The sequence below is a fragment of the Conger conger genome, chromosome 14 (genome assembly GCF_963514075.1).
Source record: "Conger conger chromosome 14, fConCon1.1, whole genome shotgun sequence".
NCBI classification, from domain to species: domain Eukaryota; kingdom Metazoa; phylum Chordata; class Actinopteri; order Anguilliformes; family Congridae; genus Conger; species Conger conger.
Genome location: NC_083773.1, coordinates 42,102,879 through 42,114,273, shown reverse-complemented (window position 1 = coordinate 42,114,273; position 11,395 = coordinate 42,102,879). Strand labels below are relative to the sequence as shown.

Below are 11,395 nucleotides of genomic sequence, written 5' to 3'. Positions count from 1 at the left end.
AATTGCGTCAAAATCCCAACAAATAATGGGTAAATACACTGGGAAAGCAACAAAGTGTTACTTTCTGTAAATTGGTTGCTTATTCAGGCAATAACATGGGCACGTTGAATGCTGGCACTATTCCCATTCAAGTTCTCGTTGGGAAATCGTGGCAATGTGGTCAATTGTGAACATCATTGTTGTTTCTTCCATGGCTCCCAACTGAAAATGGCAAAGACTGATTTTGTACGACCACGAAGGGACTCGAACCCTCAATCTTCTGATCCGAAGACAGACGCCTTATCCATTAGGCCACGCGGTCAGGGCCCATTCGCTGTCTCATTGATGGGAGAGTGAGGTTACATGGATTCAAAATTTTGCTGATTTGCGTCAAAATGCCAACAAATAATGGGTAAATCCACTGAGAAAGCAACAAAAGGCTACTTTCTGCATAATGGGCACTTACTAAGGGAAAAGCATGTGCACAATGAATCCTGGCACTATTCACATTCAAGTTCTCGTTGGGAAAGCGTGGCAATGTGGTCAATTGTGAACATCATTGTTGTTTCTTCAATGGCTCCCAACTGAAAATGGCAAAGACTGATTTTGTACGACCACGAAGGGACTCGCAACATCAATCTTCTGATCTGAAGTCAGACGCCTTATCCATTACTCCACGCGGTTAGGGCCCATTTGTTGGTTCATTGCTGGGAGGGTGAGGTTAGATATCTTCTAAATCATGCTGAATTGCGTCAAAATCCCAACAAATAATGGGTAAATACACTGGGAAAGCAACAAAGTGTTACTTTCTGCAAATTGGTTGCTTATTCAGGCAATAACATGGGCACGTTGAATCCTGGCACTATTCACATTCAAGTTCTCGTTGGGAAATCGTGGCAATGTGGTCAATTGTGAACATCATTGTTGTTTCTTCAATGGCTCCCAACTGAAAATGGCAAAGACTGATTTTGTACGACCACGAAGGGACTCGAACCCTCAATCTTCTGATCCGAAGTCAGACGCCTTATCCATTAGGCCACGCGGTCAGGGCCCATTTGCTGTCTCATTGATGGGAGAGTGAGGTTACACGTATTCTAAATTTTGCTGATTTGCATCAAAATGCCAACATATAATGGGTAAATCCACTGAGAAAGCAACAAAAGGCTACTTTCTGCATATGGGCACTTACTAAGGGAAAAGCATGTGCACAATGAATCCTGGCACTATTCACATTCAATTTCTCGTTGGGAAAGCGTGGCAATGTGGTCAATTGTGAACATCATTGTTGTTTCTTCAATGGCTCCCAACTGAAAATGGCAAAGACTGATTTTGTACGACCACGAAGGGACTCGCAACATCAATCTTGTGATCTGAAGTCAGACGCCTTATCCATTACTCCACGCGGTTAGGGCCCATTTGTTGGTTCATTGCTGGGAGGGTGAGGTTAGATATCTTCTAAATCATGCTGAATTGCGTCAAAATCCCAACAAATAATGGGTAAATACACTGGGAAATCAACAAAGTGTTACTTTCTGCAAATTGGTTGCTTATTCAGGCAATAACATGGGCACTTTGCATCCTGGCACTATTCCCATTCAAGTTCTCGTTGGGAAATCGTGGCAATGTGGTCAATTGTGAACATCATTGTTGTTTCTTCCATGGCTCCCAACTGAAAATGGCAAAGACTGATTTTGTACGACCACGAAGGGACTCGAACCCTCAATCTTCTGATCCGAAGTCAGACGCCTTATCCATTAGGCCACGCGGTCAGGGCCATTTGCTGTCTCATTGATGGGAGAGTGAGGTTACATGGATTCAAAATTTTGCTGATTTGCGTCAAAATGCCAACAAATAATGGGTAAATCCACTGAGAAAGCAACAAAAGGCTACTTTCTGCATAATGGGCACTTACTAAGGGAAAAGCATGTGCACAATGAATCCTGGCACTATTCACATTCAAGTTCTCGTTGGGAAAGCGTGGCAATGTGGTCAATTGTGAACATCATTGTTGTTTCTTCAATGGCTCCCAACTGAAGATGGCAAAGACTGATTTTGTATGACCACGAAGGGACTCGCAACATCAATCTTCTGATCTGAAGTCAGACGCCTTATCCATTACTCCACGCGGTTAGGGCCCATTTGTTGGTTCATTGCTGGGAGGGTGAGGTTAGATATCTTCTGAATCATGCTGAATTGCGTCAAAATCCCAACAAATAATGGGTAAATACACTGGGAAAGCAACAAAGTGTTACTTTCTGCAAATTGGTTGCTTATTCAGGCAATAACATGGGCACGTTGAATCCTGGCACTATTCCCATTCAAGTTCTCGTTGGGAAATCGTGGCAATGTGGTCAATTGTGAACATCATTGTTGTTTCTTCGATGGCTCCCAACTGAAAATGGCAAAGACTGATTTTGTACGACCACGAAGGGACTCGAACCCTCAATCTTCTGATCCGAAGTCAGACGCCTTATCCATTAGGCCACGCGGTCAGGGCCCGTTTGCTCTCTCATTGATGGGAGAGTGAGGTTACATGGATTCTAAATTTTTCTGATTTGCGTCAAAATGCCAACAAATAATGGGTAAATCCACTGAGAAAGCAACAAAAGGCTACTTTCTGCATAATGGGCACTTACTAAGGGAAAAGCATGTGCACAATGAATCCTGGCACTATTCACATTCAAGTTCTCGTTGGGAAAGCGTGGCAATGTGGTCAATTGTGAACATCATTGTTGTTTCTTCAATGGCTCCCAACTGAAAATGGCAAAGACTGATTTTGTACGACCACGAAGGGACTCGCAACATCAATCTTCTGATCTGAAGTCAGACGCCTTATCCATTACTCCACGCGGTTAGGGCCCATTTGTTGGTTCATTGCTCGGAGGGTGAGGTTAGATATCTTCTAAATCATGCTGAATTGCGTCAAAATCCCAACAAATAATGGGTAAATACACTGGGAAAGCAACAAAGTGTTACTTTCTGCAAATTGGTTGCTTATTCAGGCAATAACATGGGCACGTTGAATCCTGGCACTATTCCCATTCAAGTTCTCGTTGGGAAATCGTGGCAATGTGGTCAATTGTGAACATCATTGTTGTTTCTTCCATGGCTCCCAACTGAAAATGGCAAAGACTGATTTTGTACGACCACGAAGGGACTCGAACCCCCAATCTTCTGATCCGAAGTCAGACGCCTTATCCATTAGGCCACGCGGTCAGGGCCCATTTGCTGTCTCATTGATGGGAGAGTGAGGTTACACGTATTCTAAATTTTGCTGATTTGCGTCAAAATGCCAACAAATAATGGGTAAATCCACTGAGAAAGCAACAAAAGGCTACTTTCTGCATAATGGACACTTACTAAGGGAAAAGCATGTGCACAATGAATCCTGGCACTATTCACATTCAAGTTCTCGTTGGGAAAGCGTGGCAATGTGGTCAATTGTGAACATCATTGTTGTTTCTTCAATGGCTCCCAACTGAAAATGGCAAAGACTGATTTTGTACGACCACGAAGGGACTCGCAACATCAATCTTCTGATCTGAAGTCAGACGCCTTATCCATTACTCCACGCGGTTAGGGCCCATTTGTTGGTTCATTGCTGGGAGGGTGAGGTTAGATATCTTCTAAATCATGCTGAATTGCGTCAAAATCCCAACAAATAATGGGTAAATACACTGGGAAAGCAACAAAGTGTTACTTTCTGCAAATTGGTTGCTTATTCAGGCAATAACATGGGCACGTTGAATCCTGGCACTATTCCCATTCAAGTTCTCGTTGGGAAAGCGTGGCAATGTGGTCAATTGTGAACATCATTGTTGTTTCTTCAATGGCTCCCAACTGAAAATGGCAAAGACTGATTTTGTACGACCACGAAGGGACTCGCAACATCAATCTTCTGATCTGAAGTCAGACGCCTTATCCATTAGGCCACGCGGTCAGGGCCCATTTGCTGTCTCATTGATGGGAGAGTGAGGTTACATGGATTCAAAATTTTGCTGATTTGCGTCAAAATGCCAACAAATAATGGGTAAATACACTGAGAAAGCAACAAAAGGCTACTTTCTGCATAATGGGCACTTACTAAGGGAAAAGCATGTGCACAATGAATCCTGGCACTATTCACATTCAATTTCTCGTTGGGAAAGCGTGGCAATGTGGTCAATTGTGAATATCATTGTTGTTTCTTCAATGGCTCCCAACTGAAAATGGCAAAGACTGATTTTGTACGACCACGAAGGGACTCGCAACATCAATCTTCTGATCCGAAGTCAGACGCCTTATCCATTACTCCAGGTGGTTAGGGCCCATTTGTTGGTTCATTGCTGGGAGGGTGAGGTTAGATATCTTCAAAATCATGCTGAATTGCGTCAAAATCCCAACAAATAATGGGTAAATACACTGGGAAATCAACAAAGTGTTACTTTCTGCAAATTGGTTGCTTATTCAGGCAATAACATGGGCACATTGAATCCTGGCACTATTCCCATTCAAGTTCTCGTTGGGAAATCGTGGCAATGTGGTCAATTGTGAACATCATTGTTGTTTCTTCCATGCCTCCCAACTGAAAATGGCAAAGACTGATTTTGTACGACCACGAAGGGACTCGAACCCTCAATCTTCTGATCCGAAGTCAGACGCCTTATCCATTAGGCCACGCGGTCAGGGCCCATTTGCTGTCTCATTGATGGGAGAGTGAGGTTACACGTATTCTAAATTTTGCTGATATGCATCAAAATGCCAACAAATAATGGGTAAATCCACTGAGAAAGCAACAAAAGGCTACTTTCTGCATATGGGCACTTACTAAGGGAAAAGCATGTGCACAATGAATCCTGGCACTATTCACATTCAAGTTCTCGTTGGGAAAGCGTGGCAATGTGGTCAATTGTGAACATCATTGTTGTTTCTTCAATGGCTCCCAACTGAAAATGGCAAAGACTGATTTTGTACGACCACGAAGGGACTCGCAACATCAATCTTCTGATCTGAAGTCAGACGCCTTGTCCATTACTCCACGCGGTTAGGGCCCATTTGTTGGTTCATTGCTGGGAGGGTGAGGTTAGATATCTTCTAAATCATGCTGAATTGCGTCAAAATCCCAACAAATAATGGGTAAATACACTGGGAAATCAACAAAGTGTTACTTTCTGCAAATTGGTTGCTTATTCAGGCAATAACATGGGCACGTTGAATCCTGGCACTGTTCCCATTCAAGTTCTCGTTGGGAAATCGTGGCAATGTGGTCAATTGTGAACATCATTGTTGTTTTTTCAATGGCTCCCAACTGAAAATGGCAAAGACTGATTTTGTACGACCACGAAGGGACTCGAACCCTCAATCTTCTGATCCGAAGTCAGACGCCTTATCCATTAGGCCACGCGGTCAGGGCCCATTTGCTGTCTCATTGATGGGAGAGTGAGGTTACATGGATTCTAAATTTTGCTGATTTGCGTCAAAATGCCAACAAATAATGGGAAATCCACTGAGAAAGCAACAAAAGGCTACTTTCTGCATAATGGGCACTTACTAAGGGAAAAGCATGTGCACAATGAATCCTGGCACTATTCACATTCAAGTTCTCGTTGGGAAAGCGTGGCAATGTGGTCAATTGTGAACATCATTGTTGTTTCTTCAATGGCTCCCAACTGAAAATGGCAAAGACTGATTTTGTACGACCACGAAGGGACTCGCAACATCAATCTTCTGATCTGAAGTCAGACGCCTTATCCATTACTCCACGCGGTTAGGGCCCATTTGTTGGTTCATTGCTGGGAGGGTGAGGTTAGATATCTTCTAAATCATGCTGAATTGCGTCAAAATCCCAACAAATAATGGGTAAATACACTGGGAAAGCAACAAAGTGTTACTTTCTGCAAATTGGTTGCTTATTCAGGCAATAACATGGGCACGTTGAATCCTGGCACTATTCCCATTCAAGTTCTCGTTGGGAAAGCGTGGCAATGTGGTCAATTGTGAACATCATTGTTGTTTCTTCCATGGCTCCCAACTGAAAATGGCAAAGACTGATTTTGTACGACCACGAAGGGACTCGCAACATCAATCTTCTGATCTGAAGTCAGACGCCTTATCCATTAGGCCACGCGGTCAGGGCCCATTTGCTGTCTCATTGATGGGAGAGTGAGGTTACATGGATTCAAAATTTTGCTGATTTGCGTCAAAAAGCCAACAAATAATGGGTAAATACACTGAGAAAGCAACAAAAGGCTACTTTCTGCATAATGGGCACTTACTAAGGGAAAAGCATGTGCACAATGAATCCTGGCACTATTCCCATTCAAGTTCTCGTTGGGAAATCGTGGCAATGTGGTCAATTGTGAACATCATTGTTGTTTCTTCGATGGCTCCCAACTGAAAATGGCAAAGACTGATTTTGTACGACCACGAAGGGACTCGAACCCTCAATCTTCTGATCCGAAGTCAGACGCCTTATCCATTAGGCCACGCGGTCAGGGCCCATTTGCTGTCTCATTGATGGGAGAGTGAAGTTACATGGATTCCAAATTTTGCTGATTTGCGTCAAAATGCCAACAAATAATGGGTAAATCCACTGAGAAAGCAACAAAAGGCTACTTTCTGCATAATGGGCACTTACTAAGGGAAAAGCATGTGCACAATGAATCCTGGCACTATTCACATTCAAGTTCTCGTTGGGAAAGCGTGGCAATGTGGTCAATTGTGAACATCATTGTTGTTTCTTCAATGGCTCCCAACTGAAAATGGCAAAGACTGATTTTGTACGACCACGAAGGGACTCGCAACATCAATCTTCTGATCTGAAGTCAGACGCCTTATCCATTACTCCACGCGGTTAGGGCCCATTTGTTGGTTCATTGCTGGGAGGGTGAGGTTAGATATCTTCTAAATCATGCTGAATTGCGTCAAAATCCCAACAAATAATGGGTAAATACACTGGGAAAGCAACAAAGTGTTACTTTCTGCAAATTGGTTGCTTATTCAGGCAATAACATGGGCACGTTGAATCCTGGCACTATTCCCATTCAAGTTCTCGTTGGGAAATCGTGGCAATGTGGTCAATTGTGAACATCATTGTTGTTTCTTCCATGGCTCCCAACTGAAAATGGCAAAGACTGATTTTGTACGACCACAAAGGAACTCGAACCCTCAATCTTCTGATCCGAAGTCAGACGCCTTATCCATTAGGCCACGCGGTCAGGGCCATTTGCTGTCTCATTGATGGGAGAGTGAGGTTACATGGATTCTAAATTTTTCAGATTTGCGTCAAAATGCCAACAAATAATGGGAAATCCACTGAGAAAGCAACAAAAGGCTACTTTCTGCATAATGGGCACTTACTAAGGGAAAAGCATGTGCACAATGAATCCTGGCACTATTCACATTCAAGTTCTCGTTGGGAAAGCGTGGCAATGTGGTCAATTGTGAACATCATTGTTGTTTCTTCAATGGCTCCCAACTGAAAATGGCAAAGACTGATTTTGTACGACCACGAAGGGACTCGCAACATCAATCTTCTGATCTGAAGTCAGACGCCTTATCCATTACTCCACGCGGTTAGGGCCCATTTGTTAGTTCATTGATGGGAGGGTGAGGTTAGATATCTTCTAAATCATGCTGAATTGCGTCAAAACCCAAACAAATAATGGGTAAATACACTGGGAAAGCAACAAAGTGTTACTTTCTGCAAATTGGTTGCTTATTCAGGCAATAACATGGGCACATTGAATCCTGGCACTATTCCCATTCAAGTTCTCGTTGGGAAATCGTGGCAATGTGGTCAATTGTGAACATCATTGTTGTTTCTTCCATGGCTCCCAACTGAAAATGGCAAAGACTGATTTTGTACGACCACGAAGGGACTCGAACCCTCAATCTTCTGATCCGAAGTCAGACGCCTTATCCATTAGGCCACGCGGTCAGGGCCATTTGCTGTCTCATTGATGGGAGAGTGAGGTTACATGGATTCAAAATTTTGCTGATTTGCGTCAAAATGCCAACAAATAATGGGTAAATCCACTGAGAAAGCAACAAAAGGCTACTTTCTGCATAATGGGCACTTACTAAGGGAAAAGCATGTGCACAATGAATCCTGGCACTATTCACATTCAAGTTCTCGTTGGGAAAGCGTGGCAATGTGGTCAATTGTGAACATCATTGTTGTTTCTTCAATGGCTCCCAACTGAAAATGGCAAAGACTGATTTTGTACGACCACGAAGGGACTCGAACCCTCAATCTTCTGATCCGAAGTCAGACGCCTTATCCATTAGGCCACGCGGTCAGGGCCCATTTGCTGTCTCATTGATGGGAGAGTGAGGTTACATGGATTCAAAATTTTGCTGATTTGCGTCAAAATGCCAACAAATAATGGGTAAATACACTGAGAAAGCAACAAAAGGCTACTTTCTGCATAATGGGCACTTACTAAGGGAAAAGCATGTGCACAATGAATCCTGGCACTATTCACATTCAATTTCTCGTTGGGAAAGCGTGGCAATGTTGTCAATTGTGAATATCATTGTTGTTTCTTCAATGGCTCCCAACTGAAAATGGCAAAGACTGATTTTGTACGACCACGAAGGGACTCGCAACATCAATCTTCTGATCCGAAGTCAGACGCCTTATCCATTACTCCAGGTGGTTAGGGCCCATTTGTTGGTTCATTGCTGGGAGGGTGAGGTTAGATATCTTCAAAATCATGCTGAATTGCGTCAAAATCCCAACAAATAATGGGTAAATACACTGGGAAATCAACAAAGTGTTACTTTCTGCAAATTGGTTGCTTATTCAGGCAATAACATGGGCACATTGAATCCTGGCACTATTCCCATTCAAGTTCTCGTTGGGAAATCGTGGCAATGTGGTCAATTGTGAACATCATTGTTGTTTCTTCCATGCCTCCCAACTGAAAATGGCAAAGACTGATTTTGTACGACCACGAAGGGACTCGAACCCTCAATCTTCTGATCCGAAGTCAGACGCCTTATCCATTAGGCCACGCGGTCAGGGCCCATTTGCTGTCTCATTGATGGGAGAGTGAGGTTACACGTATTCTAAATTTTGCTGATATGCATCAAAATGCCAACAAATAATGGGTAAATCCACTGAGAAAGCAACAAAAGGCTACTTTCTGCATATGGGCACTTACTAAGGGAAAAGCATGTGCACAATGAATCCTGGCACTATTCACATTCAAGTTCTCGTTGGGAAAGCGTGGCAATGTGGTCAATTGTGAACATCATTGTTGTTTCTTCAATGGCTCCCAACTGAAAATGGCAAAGACTGATTTTGTACGACCACGAAGGGACTCGCAACATCAATCTTCTGATCTGAAGTCAGACGCCTTGTCCATTACTCCACGCGGTTAGGGCCCATTTGTTGGTTCATTGCTGGGAGGGTGAGGTTAGATATCTTCTAAATCATGCTGAATTGCGTCAAAATCCCAACAAATAATGGGTAAATACACTGGGAAATCAACAAAGTGTTACTTTCTGCAAATTGGTTGCTTATTCAGGCAATAACATGGGCACGTTGAATCCTGGCACTGTTCCCATTCAAGTTCTCGTTGGGAAATCGTGGCAATGTGGTCAATTGTGAACATCATTGTTGTTTTTTCAATGGCTCCCAACTGAAAATGGCAAAGACTGATTTTGTACGACCACGAAGGGACTCGAACCCTCAATCTTCTGATCCGAAGTCAGACGCCTTATCCATTAGGCCACGCGGTCAGGGCCCATTTGCTGTCTCATTGATGGGAGAGTGAGGTTACATGGATTCTAAATTTTGCTGATTTGCGTCAAAATGCCAACAAATAATGGGAAATCCACTGAGAAAGCAACAAAAGGCTACTTTCTGCATAATGGGCACTTACTAAGGGAAAAGCATGTGCACAATGAATCCTGGCACTATTCACATTCAAGTTCTCGTTGGGAAAGCGTGGCAATGTGGTCAATTGTGAACATCATTGTTGTTTCTTCAATGGCTCCCAACTGAAAATGGCAAAGACTGATTTTGTACGACCACGAAGGGACTCGCAACATCAATCTTCTGATCTGAAGTCAGACGCCTTATCCATTACTCCACGCGGTTAGGGCCCATTTGTTGGTTCATTGCTGGGAGGGTGAGGTTAGATATCTTCTAAATCATGCTGAATTGCGTCAAAATCCCAACAAATAATGGGTAAATACACTGGGAAAGCAACAAAGTGTTACTTTCTGCAAATTGGTTGCTTATTCAGGCAATAACATGGGCACGTTGAATCCTGGCACTATTCCCATTCAAGTTCTCGTTGGGAAAGCGTGGCAATGTGGTCAATTGTGAACATCATTGTTGTTTCTTCCATGGCTCCCAACTGAAAATGGCAAAGACTGATTTTGTACGACCACGAAGGGACTCGCAACATCAATCTTCTGATCTGAAGTCAGACGCCTTATCCATTAGGCCACGCGGTCAGGGCCCATTTGCTGTCTCATTGATGGGAGAGTGAGGTTACATGGATTCAAAATTTTGCTGATTTGCGTCAAAAAGCCAACAAATAATGGGTAAATACACTGAGAAAGCAACAAAAGGCTACTTTCTGCATAATGGGCACTTACTAAGGGAAAAGCATGTGCACAATGAATCCTGGCACTATTCCCATTCAAGTTCTCGTTGGGAAATCGTGGCAATGTGGTCAATTGTGAACATCATTGTTGTTTCTTCGATGGCTCCCAACTGAAAATGGCAAAGACTGATTTTGTACGACCACGAAGGGACTCGAACCCTCAATCTTCTGATCCGAAGTCAGACGCCTTATCCATTAGGCCACGCGGTCAGGGCCCATTTGCTGTCTCATTGATGGGAGAGTGAAGTTACATGGATTCCAAATTTTGCTGATTTGCGTCAAAATGCCAACAAATAATGGGTAAATCCACTGAGAAAGCAACAAAAGGCTACTTTCTGCATAATGGGCACTTACTAAGGGAAAAGCATGTGCACAATGAATCCTGGCACTATTCACATTCAAGTTCTCGTTGGGAAAGCGTGGCAATGTGGTCAATTGTGAACATCATTGTTGTTTCTTCAATGGCTCCCAACTGAAAATGGCAAAGACTGATTTTGTACGACCACGAAGGGACTCGCAACATCAATCTTCTGATCTGAAGTCAGACGCCTTATCCATTACTCCACGCGGTTAGGGCCCATTTGTTAGTTCATTGATGGGAGGGTGAGGTTAGATATCTTCTAAATCATGCTGAATTGCGTCAAAACCCAAACAAATAATGGGTAAATACACTGGGAAAGCAACAAAGTGTTACTTTCTGCAAATTGGTTGCTTATTCAGGCAATAACATGGGCACATTGAATCCTGGCACTATTCCCATTCAAGTTCTCGTTGGGAAATCGTGGCAATGTGGTCAATTGTGAACATCATTGTTG

The 11,395-nt window shown here is 43.2% G+C and overlaps 14 non-coding genes across 14 annotated transcripts; all 14 read right to left on the bottom strand.

Moving 5' to 3' along the window:
- Positions 1-228: 228 nt before the first annotated feature.
- On the bottom strand, positions 229-301 carry trnar-ucg (transfer RNA arginine (anticodon UCG)). The gene has a single exon. It is a non-coding gene; the product is annotated as a tRNA-Arg (tRNA).
- Positions 302-952: 651 nt separating this feature from the next.
- trnar-ucg (transfer RNA arginine (anticodon UCG)) lies at positions 953-1,025 on the bottom strand. Its single transcript has one exon. It is a non-coding gene; the product is annotated as a tRNA-Arg (tRNA).
- A 650-nt stretch (positions 1,026-1,675) lies between these two features.
- trnar-ucg (transfer RNA arginine (anticodon UCG)) lies at positions 1,676-1,748 on the bottom strand. The gene has a single exon. It is a non-coding gene; the product is annotated as a tRNA-Arg (tRNA).
- Positions 1,749-2,398: 650 nt separating this feature from the next.
- On the bottom strand, positions 2,399-2,471 carry trnar-ucg (transfer RNA arginine (anticodon UCG)). Its single transcript has one exon. It is a non-coding gene; the product is annotated as a tRNA-Arg (tRNA).
- A 651-nt stretch (positions 2,472-3,122) lies between these two features.
- On the bottom strand, positions 3,123-3,195 carry trnar-ucg (transfer RNA arginine (anticodon UCG)). Its single transcript has one exon. It is a non-coding gene; the product is annotated as a tRNA-Arg (tRNA).
- A 1,375-nt stretch (positions 3,196-4,570) lies between these two features.
- trnar-ucg (transfer RNA arginine (anticodon UCG)) lies at positions 4,571-4,643 on the bottom strand. Its single transcript has one exon. It is a non-coding gene; the product is annotated as a tRNA-Arg (tRNA).
- A 650-nt stretch (positions 4,644-5,293) lies between these two features.
- On the bottom strand, positions 5,294-5,366 carry trnar-ucg (transfer RNA arginine (anticodon UCG)). The gene has a single exon. It is a non-coding gene; the product is annotated as a tRNA-Arg (tRNA).
- A 1,012-nt stretch (positions 5,367-6,378) lies between these two features.
- trnar-ucg (transfer RNA arginine (anticodon UCG)) lies at positions 6,379-6,451 on the bottom strand. The gene has a single exon. It is a non-coding gene; the product is annotated as a tRNA-Arg (tRNA).
- Positions 6,452-7,102: 651 nt separating this feature from the next.
- On the bottom strand, positions 7,103-7,175 carry trnar-ucg (transfer RNA arginine (anticodon UCG)). Its single transcript has one exon. It is a non-coding gene; the product is annotated as a tRNA-Arg (tRNA).
- Positions 7,176-7,824: 649 nt separating this feature from the next.
- Positions 7,825-7,897, bottom strand: trnar-ucg (transfer RNA arginine (anticodon UCG)). The gene has a single exon. It is a non-coding gene; the product is annotated as a tRNA-Arg (tRNA).
- A 288-nt stretch (positions 7,898-8,185) lies between these two features.
- On the bottom strand, positions 8,186-8,258 carry trnar-ucg (transfer RNA arginine (anticodon UCG)). The gene has a single exon. It is a non-coding gene; the product is annotated as a tRNA-Arg (tRNA).
- A 651-nt stretch (positions 8,259-8,909) lies between these two features.
- trnar-ucg (transfer RNA arginine (anticodon UCG)) lies at positions 8,910-8,982 on the bottom strand. The gene has a single exon. It is a non-coding gene; the product is annotated as a tRNA-Arg (tRNA).
- Positions 8,983-9,632: 650 nt separating this feature from the next.
- On the bottom strand, positions 9,633-9,705 carry trnar-ucg (transfer RNA arginine (anticodon UCG)). Its single transcript has one exon. It is a non-coding gene; the product is annotated as a tRNA-Arg (tRNA).
- A 1,012-nt stretch (positions 9,706-10,717) lies between these two features.
- Positions 10,718-10,790, bottom strand: trnar-ucg (transfer RNA arginine (anticodon UCG)). The gene has a single exon. It is a non-coding gene; the product is annotated as a tRNA-Arg (tRNA).
- Between the last annotated feature and the right edge of the window lie 605 nt (positions 10,791-11,395).